General features: G+C 41.6%; 1 protein-coding gene across 7 annotated transcripts in view; it reads left to right on the forward strand.

Moving 5' to 3' along the window:
* RHBDD1 (rhomboid domain containing 1) overlaps positions 1-14,961 on the forward strand; it is a 117,058-nt gene that overhangs the window by 2,176 nt on the left and 99,921 nt on the right. Inside the window, exon 1 of one of the 7 annotated variants that reach the window (XM_082464686.1) lies at positions 98-229. The exons of the other annotated variants lie outside the window; for them this stretch is intronic. The gene's annotated coding sequence lies outside the window, so the exon portion shown is untranslated. Of the gene's footprint in view, positions 1-97; positions 230-14,961 lie in introns of those variants that run through there. 7 annotated transcript variants of the gene reach the window in all.

Here is a 14,961-nt window from a genome sequence, read left to right on the forward strand (position 1 = left end):
TTTCCGCGTCTGTTCGGCGCCGCTCCCGTCGTCCGTTGTGCGCCGCGTCTCTCGCCTTTTCCCAGGGCCGCGGGCGCTGGCGGCGGCGGCGGCGGCGGCGGCGGCGGCGGCGGCGGCGGCGGCGGGGGCGGGGGTGGCGGCGGGGGCTGCTGGAGGCCGTGGGCTTCCCTGGGGCCCGGCGGGGGCGGGGTTGGAGGCGCAGTCTCCGCTTCGTGGGAGCTCTCAACAGGTCCGAGAACGGGGAGGGAGTTTCCCGGAGCGAGTCTAGCGGGGGTCCCTTCATCACTCCCGTCTCTGCTGGAGGCTGATCGCACAGGGAATGACGTGCCCAGGCCCTGGGTGGATGGCGTTGGCTCTGGGGGGCGCGGGGGGTGGTTTAAAGGGACGTTGCATCAGCGACAGCTTGCAGTTTCAGTTTCTCTTGGAAGAGTAACTCTGTTCCTCAGAACAAGTGTGTGGCAAACACAATCCTAATCCTAATCCAAGTAGTGGTATTTCTCCTAATACGGGACAGGAAATACACTAAGTGTATTTAATCCTTTTCTGTCCAGGCCTTAAAAACATTTTCAAAAACGGATCACATGCTTATATGATTTTCCAAACCGAGCATAAACTCAGTGTTACTGTCAAAATAAATTATTGCATAGTCATGGTTGAGTCATCGAGGTGGGTTGGTCCCTTTGCAGTGACAGCTGGACTTTGCTCTTCTTTTTTTCTTCGGAATTGCTCCTTAAAAATCTGTCTTATGAAAAAAAAAAAATCTGTCTTATGTCTCACATTTATATGCCACTTTTTGCTGTTCTAATAACCTTTAAATCTAAAAACTTCTAATTTGCTGCTGGTGTGGCAGGGGTTGGGAAAGCAAATGATCTTAGAAGAAGGCAGTGCATTGGGTTCCCAAATTGTTCCAGGACTACCAGTATCAACGTCAGCGGGGAACTTGTTGGAAATGCAAATTTAGGAGTCTTACCCCAGATTTAGTGAATCAGAAATCTATTTTAACAAGACTTCGAATTGATCCCAAGGCACCTGTGTGCTAAAGCTTGGGAATTACTGGCCATAGTGATAAAGAACAGCCATTGTGAAGTCACAGAATGGAATTTGAATCCAGGTGAAGCCTTTCTTAGGTGTAGGACCTGGGACAAGTGAGTTAAAGGTTACTTCATAGGGCTGAAAGTATTCAGTGTAAAAATGCAGGAAAAGAGTTTAATACAGGCGGAAAACACTCAAAGATGAGATGTTATTAAGGAACTTGTTAGAACTGTCTAAAATAAGTACATAGATTGTGCTGAAAGGATTCTTCCTTGATTTAGATGTGAGTTGTGCACAAATATTGTGCCTCTTCTGCTGCTTAGAGGGCAGTTTATTTTTATGGATTCTCATTATATTGTATACGATTGAGGTTGTCGAATGTAGGATATTCAGTTAATACCAATGCTGTAGTATTTTTAAGAACCACATTAGTAATTGTGTTAAAGAGCAGTTTTTAATTCTTTGGCCTTTTGGTTTTTTCAGCTTCATTGTACCTTCTTCTGACCCAGAATTTGGTAAAGAAAGTAGAGTGGTTAACTGATCAGAGATCAGCCTTAGCCTTAGAGTTGAGAAGTATTATAGAGCAGTGAATTGGAAACGAGAGACAAGACTGAAGATGTTTCCGTCCTTTTTTCCCCATGTGTCATACAGCTCCACGATAGCAAAGAAGTTCTCATCATATCCACTTACCTCTGTTTTCTGGAAGCATCACAGTAATTAAGTTAGATGTGCCCTCCGTCTGCTGTTTTTACAGAATGTCAGCTGCAGTGTTACAGCTTTTTCCTTCCCCTTTTCAAGGGGTCAGTGTTGGGGGGATAAAGAGAAATATTCGGGATTTGAAGCAGCTGACCTAAAGCCTAGGCTCATTGTGATGTTGAGAAGAGTCTGTAGCCCCGTGGCTGAAACAGCAGGTCACTTTGATTAGAGCCCACTGCTCCTGAGGCCACACCGTGGCTTCTGGGTATTGTGGGTGAGTTTTCAGATGACTGTGAGTCAGTTTGGATATCAGCCCCTATAAATAATTTTGTTAATGCTAAATTAACACTGTCCCATCATGAAGTATTCACTTTTCAAAGGCCCCATTTTTCTTGTTCTCTGTGTCAGAGAGACTGATCTTTAGCGGTGGTTTTGGGTCAGGCAGACCCTGCTTTGAACCCCACCTCTGCTACATACTGATCGTGTCCAGTAGACAAGTTCACATCCTCCCAGCCTGAATTTCCTCTCCTATAGAGTAGGACTTATGTTGTGTGACTACCTCAGGACAGTGAATAAAATGAAATCAAGTGGAAAGCATGTCTGTTACGCCGAGAGGCTCAGTAACTGGTACATGTTGGACAGGGGAGAAAAGGTAGTTATCACCTCAAACCTAGCTTGATCTCATTTCCTCATAATATTTTTATAAATGAGGTAATTTTATTAATTACTTGACTGCGCTGCTTTTCTTTTTAAGCAAAATGCTGAAGAGCTTTCACAGTATTGTGAATGAGAGAAAGCAAACACTTCGGAGAAAGTTAAAACTCTAAACCTGGTAGCAAGACAGCATTTTCAGTTCTATCACCATAACAGAGCAACTTTCATAAATTGTTTTGAGTGTTTACTGGAAGGTCAAGGTCAGCGGGTGATTACTATTTAAGTATCTACAGTTAGTTAATGGGGACAGTCAGCCACAGAAGGGGGCACTTTGTTACAGGAGATGAGACTTCCCTGAAGACATGCACCAAAGAATAAGAAAATGCTATTATAGCTCTGAAATCATTATTTTTCAATATGGATGCTTAATGATAGGAAAGTGAAGTGTTTTATGTTGCATTTTAAAAAATGATAAAAAAATCTCATGTATTTCTGTATATAATGCATATGAATATGTGAGCATGGAAACTACTTGAAAGGTGTCATACTAGGTCATAATTTCGTTCACTTGGCAATGTATTATACTAGGTCATAATTTCGTTCACTTGGCAATGTATTATAATATGGAGGTAGGGACAAATAATCTATACATTTAAGTAAAATTAGGTAAATGCATGTGTATGTAAAAATTCTTTTAAAAAACCATTACAAAGATAGAAATGCCTTAGAAAGATAGATTGCCTTTTATGCTGTAGCTCTAGTCATCTAAGCAGGGGCCCTCAGATTTTTTAGCAGGGGACCCTCTTTAGCAGCATCTTACCTGTAAAGCTCAGGAGCTGAGAGGTTTTAAGAGAAGAGGGGTTGAAGGGCATAGGCCCCGCCTGCTGGTGCTCATCCTGGGCCTCCTGCAGTGACACTCCAAGGAGTCTGTGTGACGGGGTGTGAAACCCTTCATCTGGGGGGTAGAAATCCTCAGGAGATGAGCGGTACCGAAAAAGTCAGGGTGTTGAGAGTTCCTGAGCAGGAGCCACGAACTTGTTCTGAAGACAACTCCCAGGGTTATCAGCAATGTCAGACATATGTATGTATAGCTTCTCATGTAGAGAAGTGAGAGATTATTTAAAAAAAAAAAAATCCAACCTTCAATCCAACCCATATTATATAAAAATAGGGAGGAATCTACGCACATTTTTTGAGAAATCATCTAAGTTTTTTTTTTTTTAAATCCCTCTAAGCTGTGACAGCTGTTACCACGGTGGTTAAAACTTTAATATTTTAACTGGCTGTTGTTCAGCATTACAAATGACTCAAGGAAAAAGAAACAAGGAGTCAATGGAAATATATTACTTGTGTTTACTGTCCTTTAGTATTTTGTTGTATGAAAGCAGCTGGTTTGCATTTATATGGTAAAGGGTTTTTCTTAAAGAGTTAATTTTTAGTTAATAGTGAGCTTTCATAAGAAAAACAATTTCAAATGCTAAGTATTTGTTAGATTGTTTTTAATAGCGATAGTAGTAATATCACATTGTCCTTTTTCACACATTGAGGAGGGTTTCCTGGTGACAGCTGGAGTGTGGGGGAGGGGGAGTCACTTTCAATCAACCAGCTGCTCTGTGCAACATCATGATGGTGATATTTCAAAGCCTGTGGATAATCCTGGCTGCATTCAGAAGAGAAAATGTATCAGATTTCTGGGAAGCAATAGATAGTGTGCAAGAGCCCTTTGGGATCTAGCTGGTAGCCAACTAACAATGTGTACATTCAGGTTTGCATGTTGGTATTATTTACCATCTCGTTTCTTGGACCTTGTTACATGCGCATCATAATTATAAAGCAGTAAAGTCTGGTTCCGTGGGGGCAAAAGGCTCATTAGTTTATGGAGAGGAAGGGAGAATGGAAAACAAACTTTGGGGATGTGCTGTGTGCTTTTACATAATATGCTATTTCATTTCTTCTTCCCGATGACTCCAGGAAGTAAGTGGAGTTCTCATCATCCATGGATAAGGAAACCGAAGCTCAGCAGGATTGATTATGTGATTTGCCCAAGGCCATGTGCTAGTAAGCAATGGCATCCAGACTCGACCCCGTATCTAGCTTCAGATCCAGGAATGTTGTCATTACACCAACAGCTGTTTCTCCACAGTGTTCACTTGCTTATGCATTTTTAATCCAAAGTCACAATATCAGGATAGTATGAATGAAATTTAGATACATATTACAATGACTTCAGTTTTATATAAATAATATATAAGGGTGTGTGTGTGTGTGTGTGTGTGTGTGTGTTGGCAGCCACTTCTAATTTTGTAATTTTTTCCCTTGAGGAAAGTCCCTTGGGCAACACTGTTAAAGAAATTTTGCTATTTTTTTTATATTACAGATACCAGAAATTTTCAGGGATGTGTATTTTAATGAGTCAGTTGTGATGCTGAGTTTGAACAGATGTAGGAATAAATATTGTGCATGCTGCCCATGTAGTAGAAGTTCCTTCACACGGAAGTATTCAGGGCTTCCTCTTTCTCTTTCCAAGGAATGTTAATTTTGTATTAATAAGGGACCTTTATGCTTTCTAGATGTTCAGCCTGTGGCAGACCTTTGAGATGCTGTTTGTATACCCTCCACATTTTGGTTCTCCTATCAGCTAGAGTGTTGTATGTACTCTGAAAAATGAGAGTTGTTGATGCTTGAAATAAACTAGGATCTGCTGCCAGCCCTTGGCAAATTCCCTAGTATCTGTGTAGGGTTCTTTGACTACAAACAACAGAGATTAAGTTAACTAAGTTATCCAGATAACTTATTCAAGAACAAGAGGATTATTGGAAGTATATGGATAAGCTCAGAAAATCTACAGAAAAACCAAGCCACAGGACTGCAGCTAGATGAATTCTTGAGGCTTGGGTAGACTTTGATAGATCAGGAAAATTCTTTAAGTTAATGTTCTGAGTATCAGATCCAGATCAGATTGTTGGTCTTAGTGTCTTAGTGTCTTAGTGTCAAAAGTGTTAGGTTCCAGGAAGAGAGTTATTATTCCAGTCTTGGTCACTGTTACCCTTGAATCAGTGTAGGAAAGGCATCCTGGATTTCTGGTCCCCCCCCAGGACTACATCCAATGGGGGTGAGAGGCATCTCTTACCTGTTACTGAAAGAATGAGGTGTTAATGCTGGGCAGAGAAAAAGAAGGAAAACAAACCCGAAGCTGTCCCCACCACCTGGTAATTAGTGGACGTCCTGTGTGCTTGTGGAATGTGAACATCTCTGAAGTCTGGCATGCTTCTCCCCTCTTGGCTAGTTCTTGTGTTGTGAGGATTTCAGTTACATAAATAATTCACTAACATTTCTTACATGAGTTAATTTAAATGGGGTTATGGCTATCACTTTTTCATTGACTTTAGGTAGACAAACAAAGAAATCTGGTGTGGAGCGAACCTGAGGATAGAATTACTTAAATCCTCTTGAAGGCGGTGATGGTGGGATGCTGGCATTGCTGCTCCCTGTGTGCCTCCTGGTTTAAGGACCTACGTCTGCAGGGCTGTCAGTCGGAGAACTTTAATGAGCCCTCATTAAACTAAAACTTGTAGTCCGTGAGAGAAGGAACCAGCTTATGATTGATATTGGAAATCATAAGCGGTGATGGATCAGAATTGGAGTTGGCACTAATTCACCTCACTGTGGAGCAAAAGTCAAGATTATATACAAAATCCAGTATTTCATTTTTCACGTATAAAGATAATCTAATCATTTCTGTTAAGACTATAACCCTTTAAAAAGGAGGGAAAAATAAAAAATTTTGCCATCTGACATATAGAGTTTTTTTAATCCTAAAATGGAGGCTCATTAAATTCTCAAATGTAATGGTAATTTAAAGATAATGTTGACAAAAACTCTGGTTTGAGATTTTATTACAAAACTTATCTTAGTTAAAAAAATCGTTTCTATTTTCATGTGCCTTCCACACACCCCATCATACTGTTTTTTATTTTTTAAAAATGTATGTGTAATTGAATCACATGATGCAGTTTAAAAATGTAGGATCATAGCCCAGAAAAATGCTAATTGGTTACTAAGTTATAAAGATACTTTAAAGCTATTTAAAATTTTTAATCTTAAGCCTTATTTTAATTTATGTGTTGATGTGCATTAAAAACAGTATCATTTCCCAATTTATGATTTTATACATATAATGTCATTTAATCCTCACAACACCAAATATGGCTGCATTATCGCCTTGTACAGGTGAGGAACCAGTAGTTAAATAACTTTCCTAAGGTTACATGGCTGGCGTATTGTGGAGCTCTTACCAAAGTCCATGACCTTAACTACTGTCCTCTACCGCAAACGTTAATATTGCTACTAGCCCTGTGTATCATTTTGACAAAAAGCACTGTGATGTTTCTTTTTCCAGAATCTGTCTGTTTACCCCAAGTTCCCTGACAACTTCTTTATGTTTGGAAACTGTTCAAATGTGTTGTGTTATCCATCATCTTGTGCTTCTGTTTGCTGTGAGTATGGCAATAGCTCTTATATTGCACAGTGTGCCCTGTGAAGCCTTTTGTCCTTTATGTCTTAGAGCAGTCTGACAGCCTCTCATGTTGAATTCAGCCAGGTTGCTTTGCATTTAACAAAGCTAAGTGTTGCTTTCTAGGTGAAAAATAATTAAATGCTTTTAAAGATGTATTTGATTAACAGGAGGCTGATCTGTGTAAATTAATTATAGCTGTAATGATGTCATAGCCATGTCTTTTGTTATTAACCAGGTAATTGACGAGAAGTTTGGAAGCTTATTGTAACTGACAGCGGTTTGACCTTGTATGCTGTCTAGAAGTGAAACATGCCCAATGCATGTAAATGCAGTTGGTTCATTGAGCTTCATGTATTGTCAGAGCATGTGATCTTGGGTTCTTACTTCACTCTTCCCTTACTTCTTTGCTGAAATTGTTACTCTCGAACTGAATATTGTACTGATATCTCTTACTAAAAGCATCTGGCCAAACACAGATGTTGTCTGTGTCCTTGAATAACTATAATCAGACACGAAACCTTGGCACATTTAGGACATACAGTCAAGTAAACAAACGCCAAAATTAAATGAACCTTGGTTTTAAATTCCATGTGAAGGAAAGTAAAACAACTTTTGGTAGAGAAGACATAAAGGGAAAAATAGTGGGCCTATTTGCTAGGTTGAAAGAGAATTTTTCCCTTTTATTCTAATTTACCCAAGGAAGTTCAGAGTATGTGGTGTTCAAATACTTGAGTGATGAGAGCCTCTAACTTGGGTGATCTTGGTTAAAGGATGGGATGGTAGGAATAAAGCACAGAGTGGATGTGGGATAACAATGGCTAACGAGCAGCAGTCCCCAGGTGCAGGCTGTCCTCCCTCCCACGTGCTTTAGACTAGGGAAGCGTCAGCTCTGCCAGAAGTGACGTAGGCATTCCTAAAACCACCATACTATGCGAAATCAAGCAATAAAAGCCACAGAGCTTATGGTGCAAAGGGTGTTAGGAGCAAAACACTCAAAAATGTTGTCAGTGGCACATTACAAAAAAAACCGATAGGAACCTAATAAAATGGCAGCACGATTTTACACCTGTTAAATGATTAAGAAATGCAGAAGTACATAAGAAATATGGCACTTTACCTTCAAAAAGTCCTGAACTTTGCTTTCAGAAGCGATTGTCAAAAGGATTGCAGCTTGTGAATTATTGTCAGGTGGTGGAAGAAGGGTTATCTGGATTGGATGTCAAGTCATAATTGCAGATGTGGTTGGGTGTAACTCATAAAATACTCAGCGAACTGAGGTAGCTGGTAGATGTTTGAGGTGTGCAAATGTGTACATTTGGTGAATTTCTATGCAGCTGACTTTAGTTGGGTGCAGTTTCCTGCCTTCACCTAGGGCTTCTTGCTGATGAAATTGTGCACAATCAGATGCAAAATTTGCATTGTGCTCAAATTGTTCCTTGATATATATTGATTGCATTTGAACAGATTTGCTTGTTTCAAAACAAGAACTATAGCAGAACTGACCGGCCTAATGAACTTAAACTTCCCTAAGCATATTTCACATATTTCCTGTCTCTGTGCTAGCAGCACATGCATGCTATTTCCTCTCTTTAAAATACGTTTCCTCCTTTTATTCAAAGTCTGGTGCAGGTGAGGAAGCTTCTCTGAGGTATTCTGTGAATTGAATTAACTTAACATTTTTTATATTGGCACATATTTGTACATTATTTGCCCATTTCCAGGTAGTGTCGGTTCTAGAAATGACTTAAGACAGAAGTTAGTAGTAAAGGGGGAAAAATTAGCAACCAAGTGGCTGAGTAGCTCTCAGCAGAAGAAAGCATACGTGTTTATTAGGTGAAATTAAGTTTTTCTAGCGCTGATGGGATTTTGCACAAGGAACAGTAAGTCGGAACAGTGTTTTACAACAATATGAAAATGATTACTCTGTGGCAGTCCCTTGGGTGAGTGAGACTTATGTCAAGGCCTCAAATAATATGAAGGTGCATTTCTGCAAAAGTCATTCTTCAAAGGCAAAGTGACGTGATCTGACCGTGCAGCATTTGGAGATTTGGCAAAACGCAGGGCTAAAAGTTGGGAAAGTGTTCCTTTATACCAGTAATTCTTAAAAGGTAGAAAAGATGTTTCTGCCTCTCTGTGGCTTCCTTCTCAGATTGAACCTTACCTTGCAGGATAGGGCCTGGGGGTGAAAGCATGCCAAGCAGGGCACACTTCACATCCCCCCGCCCATCCCTTTCTTTCCAGAGTTCTTGCCAGGCAGATGCCTGATCCTGGTGGGAAAAAGTCAGAGAAGGCACAGGGGCTTTTGTTCCTCAGCTTCTCTATTTGTATAGAGTATATCCCCAAATGAGAAAAGTGACTTTGGATTATTTTTACTTTTTTTGTTTTTAATTTGATTTTAAAAACAGATTTTTGTTGTTGTTTTTTAAGCTATGACTGTGATAACAATTACCAAAAGAAGCTGGGTATTTGAACATTACTTTGTACTACTCTCTTAAATATAGATCTACAAGTTAAGTTGTATCAAGAAACAATTACATTTGGTAGAGTAAAAGTTTTATGTTCTCAGATTTTCTACATTTGAAATATTTCAAAATGCATATACATTTTGGTGTGTTTAATGGAAGTCACCAACTGCACTTTCTTAGGAAAGACAATTTTTTTTTTTTAATTTATTATTATTATTATTATTTTAAATTAATTTATTTAATTATTTTTGGCTGTGTTGGGTCTTCGTTTCTGTGCGAGGGCTTTCTCCAGTTGCGGCAAGCGGGGGCCACTCTTCATCGCGGTGCGCGGGCCTCTCACTATCGCGGCCTCTCTTGTTGTGGAGCACAGGCTCCAGACGTGCAGGCTCAGTAGTTGTGGCTCACGGGCCTAGTTGCTCTGCGGCATGTGGGATCTTCCCAGACCAGGGCTTGAACCTGTGTCCCCTGCGTTAGCAGGCAGATTCTCAACCACTGCACCACCAGGGAAGCCCCAAGACAATTCTTTATGCTCAAATAATGTCTTTCCTAATTCTTCTGGTGGTTGAAGTGTCATATCTCTTATTAAAAGACCGTAGGAGTGACTTCCTGTTTCACCTCTGACATGTAAAGAGCTTGGAGGTCATCACCCCTGTCCTCACAACAAGAAGAACCCTGAACAAACTGAAAAATCATTGACTTTTCTTAGATCCATCAGAGAGTTGAGGTCACAGGGCAAGCTGTCACGCCCAAATCTGGAGATACAGGCTCATTTTGAGAATCACAGCCCAAGATTGTGCACGCAGTTGCACACAGTGGCAGTGCCCAGTGATGAGTAACTCAAAGAGATGGTTAGAACTTGGGCTTATATAGCATCTTAACAAAAGAACAATACTTTTTTTTTTTTTTTTTTTTTTTGGCTGCGCTGGGTCTTCGTTGCTGCACACAGGCTTTCTCTAGTTGTGGTGAGCGGGGGCTGCTCTTCATTGCAGTGCGTGGGCTTCTCATTGCGGTGGCTTCTCTTGTTTTGGAGCACAGGCTCTAGGTGCATGGGCTTCAGCAGTTGTGGCACACAGGCTCAGTAGTTGTGGCTTGCAGGCTCTAGAGCATGGGCTCTAGAGTGCAGGCTCAGTAGTTGTGGCGCATGGGCTTAGCTGCTCCATGGCATGTGGGATATTCCTGGACCAGGGCTCGAACCCATGTCCCCTGCATTGGCAGGCAGATTCTTAACCACTGAGCCACCAGGGAAGCCCGAACAATACATGTTTAGAGAAGTGACAAGGCAAAGGAAAAGGACTTTGAGTTTCTAGGGCAGCAAATGGTAGGAAGGCAAATAGGTGGGGGAACTAATGGAAGATTAGGGCTAGTTAGTAAAGTTTGTTGTGTAGATTTTTTTTGGAGCCAGTTGTAAGGTTGTCTCTGGTGATTAACTTTGGTCATACCTGGTAGAGTGGGGGAGGGGGGAACACCTTCACAAATTCATGTCCTGCTTTTAAGCAGATGGGGGGAAGCAGAGAGCTTTAGTTGTATCTGCTTTTTCTTAATTGCATTCAGCTCAAGATAATCCTTATGCCAAGTGGCATATTTGGTGTTGCACATTCTGCTACCCTACAATCAGCTTAGCTGGAACTGAACCACTGACGGCAGTAACTCGTTGGAACACTTTAACAGTAGTTTTGACAAACTGTTGGAGTATGAGTGTAGGCTATCTTGAGAGTAGAAAACTCACAGCTTTTCTGCAGACAGACCTGACTCACAACTTCATTTTAAGAACAAGGACTCTGGAGCCAGATCATCTTGGTTAAAGTCCCCACTCATCTGTAAAATGAGGAAATAATACCTGCCTCATAAAGTCCAGAGGATTGAATGGGATATGCCAGATGACAAAACTAAAACGATTTAGTAATGAGTTTGATATCCTTTATTCAAAGGAAAGCAGTCCATAGATTGGGGGAGTAGAGCACCTCACAAGCAGTGGAGCATTCTTCCCAGGGGGTTCTGGGCTAGAGTGAGTTTTATAGAATGTTAGAAAAGGCAACGAAAAAAACAGGGTGTGGTTGGCTAGGGGGTCGGGGGGTTTCCTTTTGAGGCCAGCAGGTCCTGCTTTCCAGGGTAAGGCGAGCTGGCTGAAGCTGCGCTGGAGGATGGTGATTGGCGTTAGCTTTCCTGGATAGTGAGGCGGTTCCCGTAAAGGCGGGCTGACTTAGGTTTAGACTTGCGACATGGGCTGGACCACTGGGACGGCCTTCATTCTGTGGGTCCCAGTATATGCATTAACTTTGTCAGGTAATGGCACACGTGTAAAGTTTGAGAACAGTACTACCAAAGATGAACTAGTACTATATACGTGTGTAACTTTAGCCAATGATTTGACTTTTTTATTTCACCTGTATTGAGGAAAACTTTAAATCAGTAGCGAATGAGTATTTCTGTTTCATTAAAACAATAGTGAGATTTAATGTGTTTACTGTGTGCTTGGCATTATTCTAAGCACTTGGTGTTTTTTGTTTGTTTTTTTAAATTTTATTTATTTATTTTTTGGCTGTGTTGGGTCTTCGTTACTGTGTGTGGGCTTTCTCTAGTTGCAGCGAGTAGGGGCTACTCTTTGTTGTGGTGCACGGACTTCTCATTGCCGTGGCTTCTCTTGTTGCGGAGCACGGGCTCTAGGCACGCGGGCTTCAGTAGTTGTGGCTTGCAGGCTCTAGAGCACAGGCTCAGTAGTTGTGGCGCACGGGCTTAGTTGCTCCATGACGTGTGGGATCTTCCCAGACCAGGGCTCGAACCCGTGTCCCCTGCATTGGCAGGTTGATTCTTAACCACTGCGCCACCAGGGAAGCCCCTCACTTGGTGTTTTAAGTCATTTAATCCTTACAAGAATTCTAGGATCAGATTTAGCTATTATTACTATTCCATTTTCATAGCAGGAAACTGATGCTTAGGTTAAGTGACTTGCACAAGTTAACACAGCTCTTAACGCTAAAGCCAGTCATTGGGACCAGTTTAGACTCCAGAGTATGTGCTCTCAAACCCCAAGGTACCCTGAAAACACAGTTTGGTAGAGATGATAAAAGGCCTCTGGTGACATTCGGTTGGCACTGGTGGACAGTACACGTGGAAGGCACTGTGGAGGTTGGTGAGCAGTGACGTGGTCAGGGAACCCGGCATTAAGGATGCAAGTCAGGAGCTGGGCTTTGAAGGTTGGGGAGAAATTGCATGGGTTGGGAGGACTAGCAGGGAGTGTGTCTCGGGTCAGGGAGTGACGCTGGCAGTGCTGTCAGGACCCTGCCCACATCCGCACGCCCTTAGTGTACGCTGATGGGCTCCCAGCCTCCAGCCCCTGCAGTTCTTCACCTGCGTGTTTTCTCTGACCCCCTGAGGCCCACTTTTCCTGCTGTGGCAAGTCACAGGTGACAGGGAGTTAAGGCAGACCCCTAGCCCTTTGGCAGTTAATACTGAGGCATATCTAGGCTAGCTCCCAGAGTTCCCAGTGAGATTAAGCCTGTCTCCCATAGAGATAGCTCACTTGATAATGCATGCATTTTAGTGGCTCTCTTTATTGCCAAAAGCAATACCTAACTTAAAATGTGTGGCTCTACCTTATCTCTTTGGTAAGATCTTATTTTTCATAAAAGGAAGCCTTTCTAAATGAAAAGGGTTGAAATCATCACGATTTTAATCACTTTTTTTCTCATGTTATTACTTAAAATAGTTCTAATTAAATTTTACACCATATAAGTAGAAGTTGAACTAAAAATGAAACATTGTTTCAGTCTTTTTTTAGTACTAAAAAAAATTCTCTTAAACTTGAGTTTACCCACCAAGAAGCAGTTTTGTGAAAGAAAACTAGCTGACATCTTGTTTAAGGGTTTCTACTGAGTTAAAAAGGATTGGCTGTGAAGCAGAAGTTTGAACTATTTCCTGGTCTGCCTCTAGATCACAGCCTAGAATTTCAAAAGATTTTTATTTAACTCCTTATAGACAATCAAGGAATTTGTTATGTGCTGTGGAAGTGTGGACGTTCGCTTCTTGAGTGATGGGCAGGCAGGGCCATGGAGGCCTCTCAATGGTATAGACAGTAGCAGCAAGGCTTGCATTTGTGAGAGGCAGAAGGTTGAAGGGCTTGCTAGAGAAGCAGCACCGTCTGGTGGGAAGAGCTGGCTTGAGTCCTGATAGTCCAGTTTAAGAGCATTGTCATCTTGGGTTCTTTTTTAAATAAATTTATTTATTTATTTATTTATTTGTCTTTGGCTGTGTTGGGTCTTCGTTTCTATGCGAGGGCTTTCTCTAGTTGCGGCAAGCGGGGGCCACTCTTCATCGCGGTGCGCGGGCCTCTCACTATCGCGGCCTCTCTTGTTGCAGAGCACAGGCTCCAGACGCGCAGGCTCAGTAGCTGTGGCTCACGGGCCTAGTTGCTCCGCGGCATGTGGGATCTTCCCAGACCAGGGCTCGAACCCTTGTGCCCTGCATTGGCAGGCAGATTCTCAACCACTGTGCCACCAGGGAAGCCCATCTTGGGTTCTTTATATCAGAAAGAAATGGAATTTCTATCTCTCTTTGATGGTTTCACACCAAAATTGCTGAAAGGATTTCCATTAAATTGGGCGGTTATGTTTGGAATGGTCAGACTTAAAATAAAAGCTATGGGATGCATGTGAAATTCACTTTGGTGACCTCTGGTGGTGAGAGAGCCCCATGGGACTGCCCATCTGTGGAGATAGCCACACTTATTTAGCACCTTGGACAGAGAAGTTTAACATCCCCAGAAAGTCTCAGGTCTTCACTGAGCTCCTTCTTATCCGGACAGCTCTACAGAGCAGGCTTCAGAATGGCTAAAAGGACAGTAAAGTGATTTTTTTGGTAAGTGCTGGGTAGACCAGCTAGTAGGTAACATGGAACTAACTTTGTCTTCACCAGATTGTGAGAATTAAGTGAAGTGAAGCAAGTATACTTAACTACTTTGTAAACTATAAATAATTGTATAAATATTAGTTATTATTGGGAAAGGCATATAAATATTACAAGACTAAAGTATAGGCTGAAATGCTTGAAGTTGATCAGATGATGATTTTATTTCAGCTAATACCTATGAAGTCCTTATTATGTTTCAGGCATTCTTCTATGTGTTTTACATACACTATCTCATCAACAACTCTATGAGGCAGGTCTTATTATTGTTAGTGTCTGTTTTATAAGTGCGGAAACTTAGGTAAGCTTACATTGATTAAGAAATTGCCCAAGGTCATTCAGTTCCAAGCAGTTGAGCCAGGATTTGAACCCAAGCCATTAGGCTTTGAAGTCCGTTCTGTTAACTGTGATACTATTCAATCTTACAATGATGAAGTACAGAAGGCTGATCTAGGTAAGAAAGCATGGTGGATTGGGGGTGGGGATAACATGATGAGATTGGATTTTAAGCAAACCAAGTCAGGCATTATATAAGTAAGACTGGGTGAAATGTGTCAGGTGATAAGGGTCTGACCTTTGGTTAGGTCTGCCACCACATAACATATGACCTTATTGATGGCTGCTTACTTGTCTGGAACGTTCTTTAACTTCTTAGGTTGTTTTAGTGGTCTTAAATCCTAACTCCCTAGAGGTCAG

Source organism: Balaenoptera physalus, assembly GCF_965194825.1.
Source record: "Balaenoptera physalus genome assembly, chromosome: 6".
In the NCBI taxonomy this organism is placed as follows: Eukaryota; Metazoa; Chordata; class Mammalia; order Artiodactyla; family Balaenopteridae; genus Balaenoptera; species Balaenoptera physalus.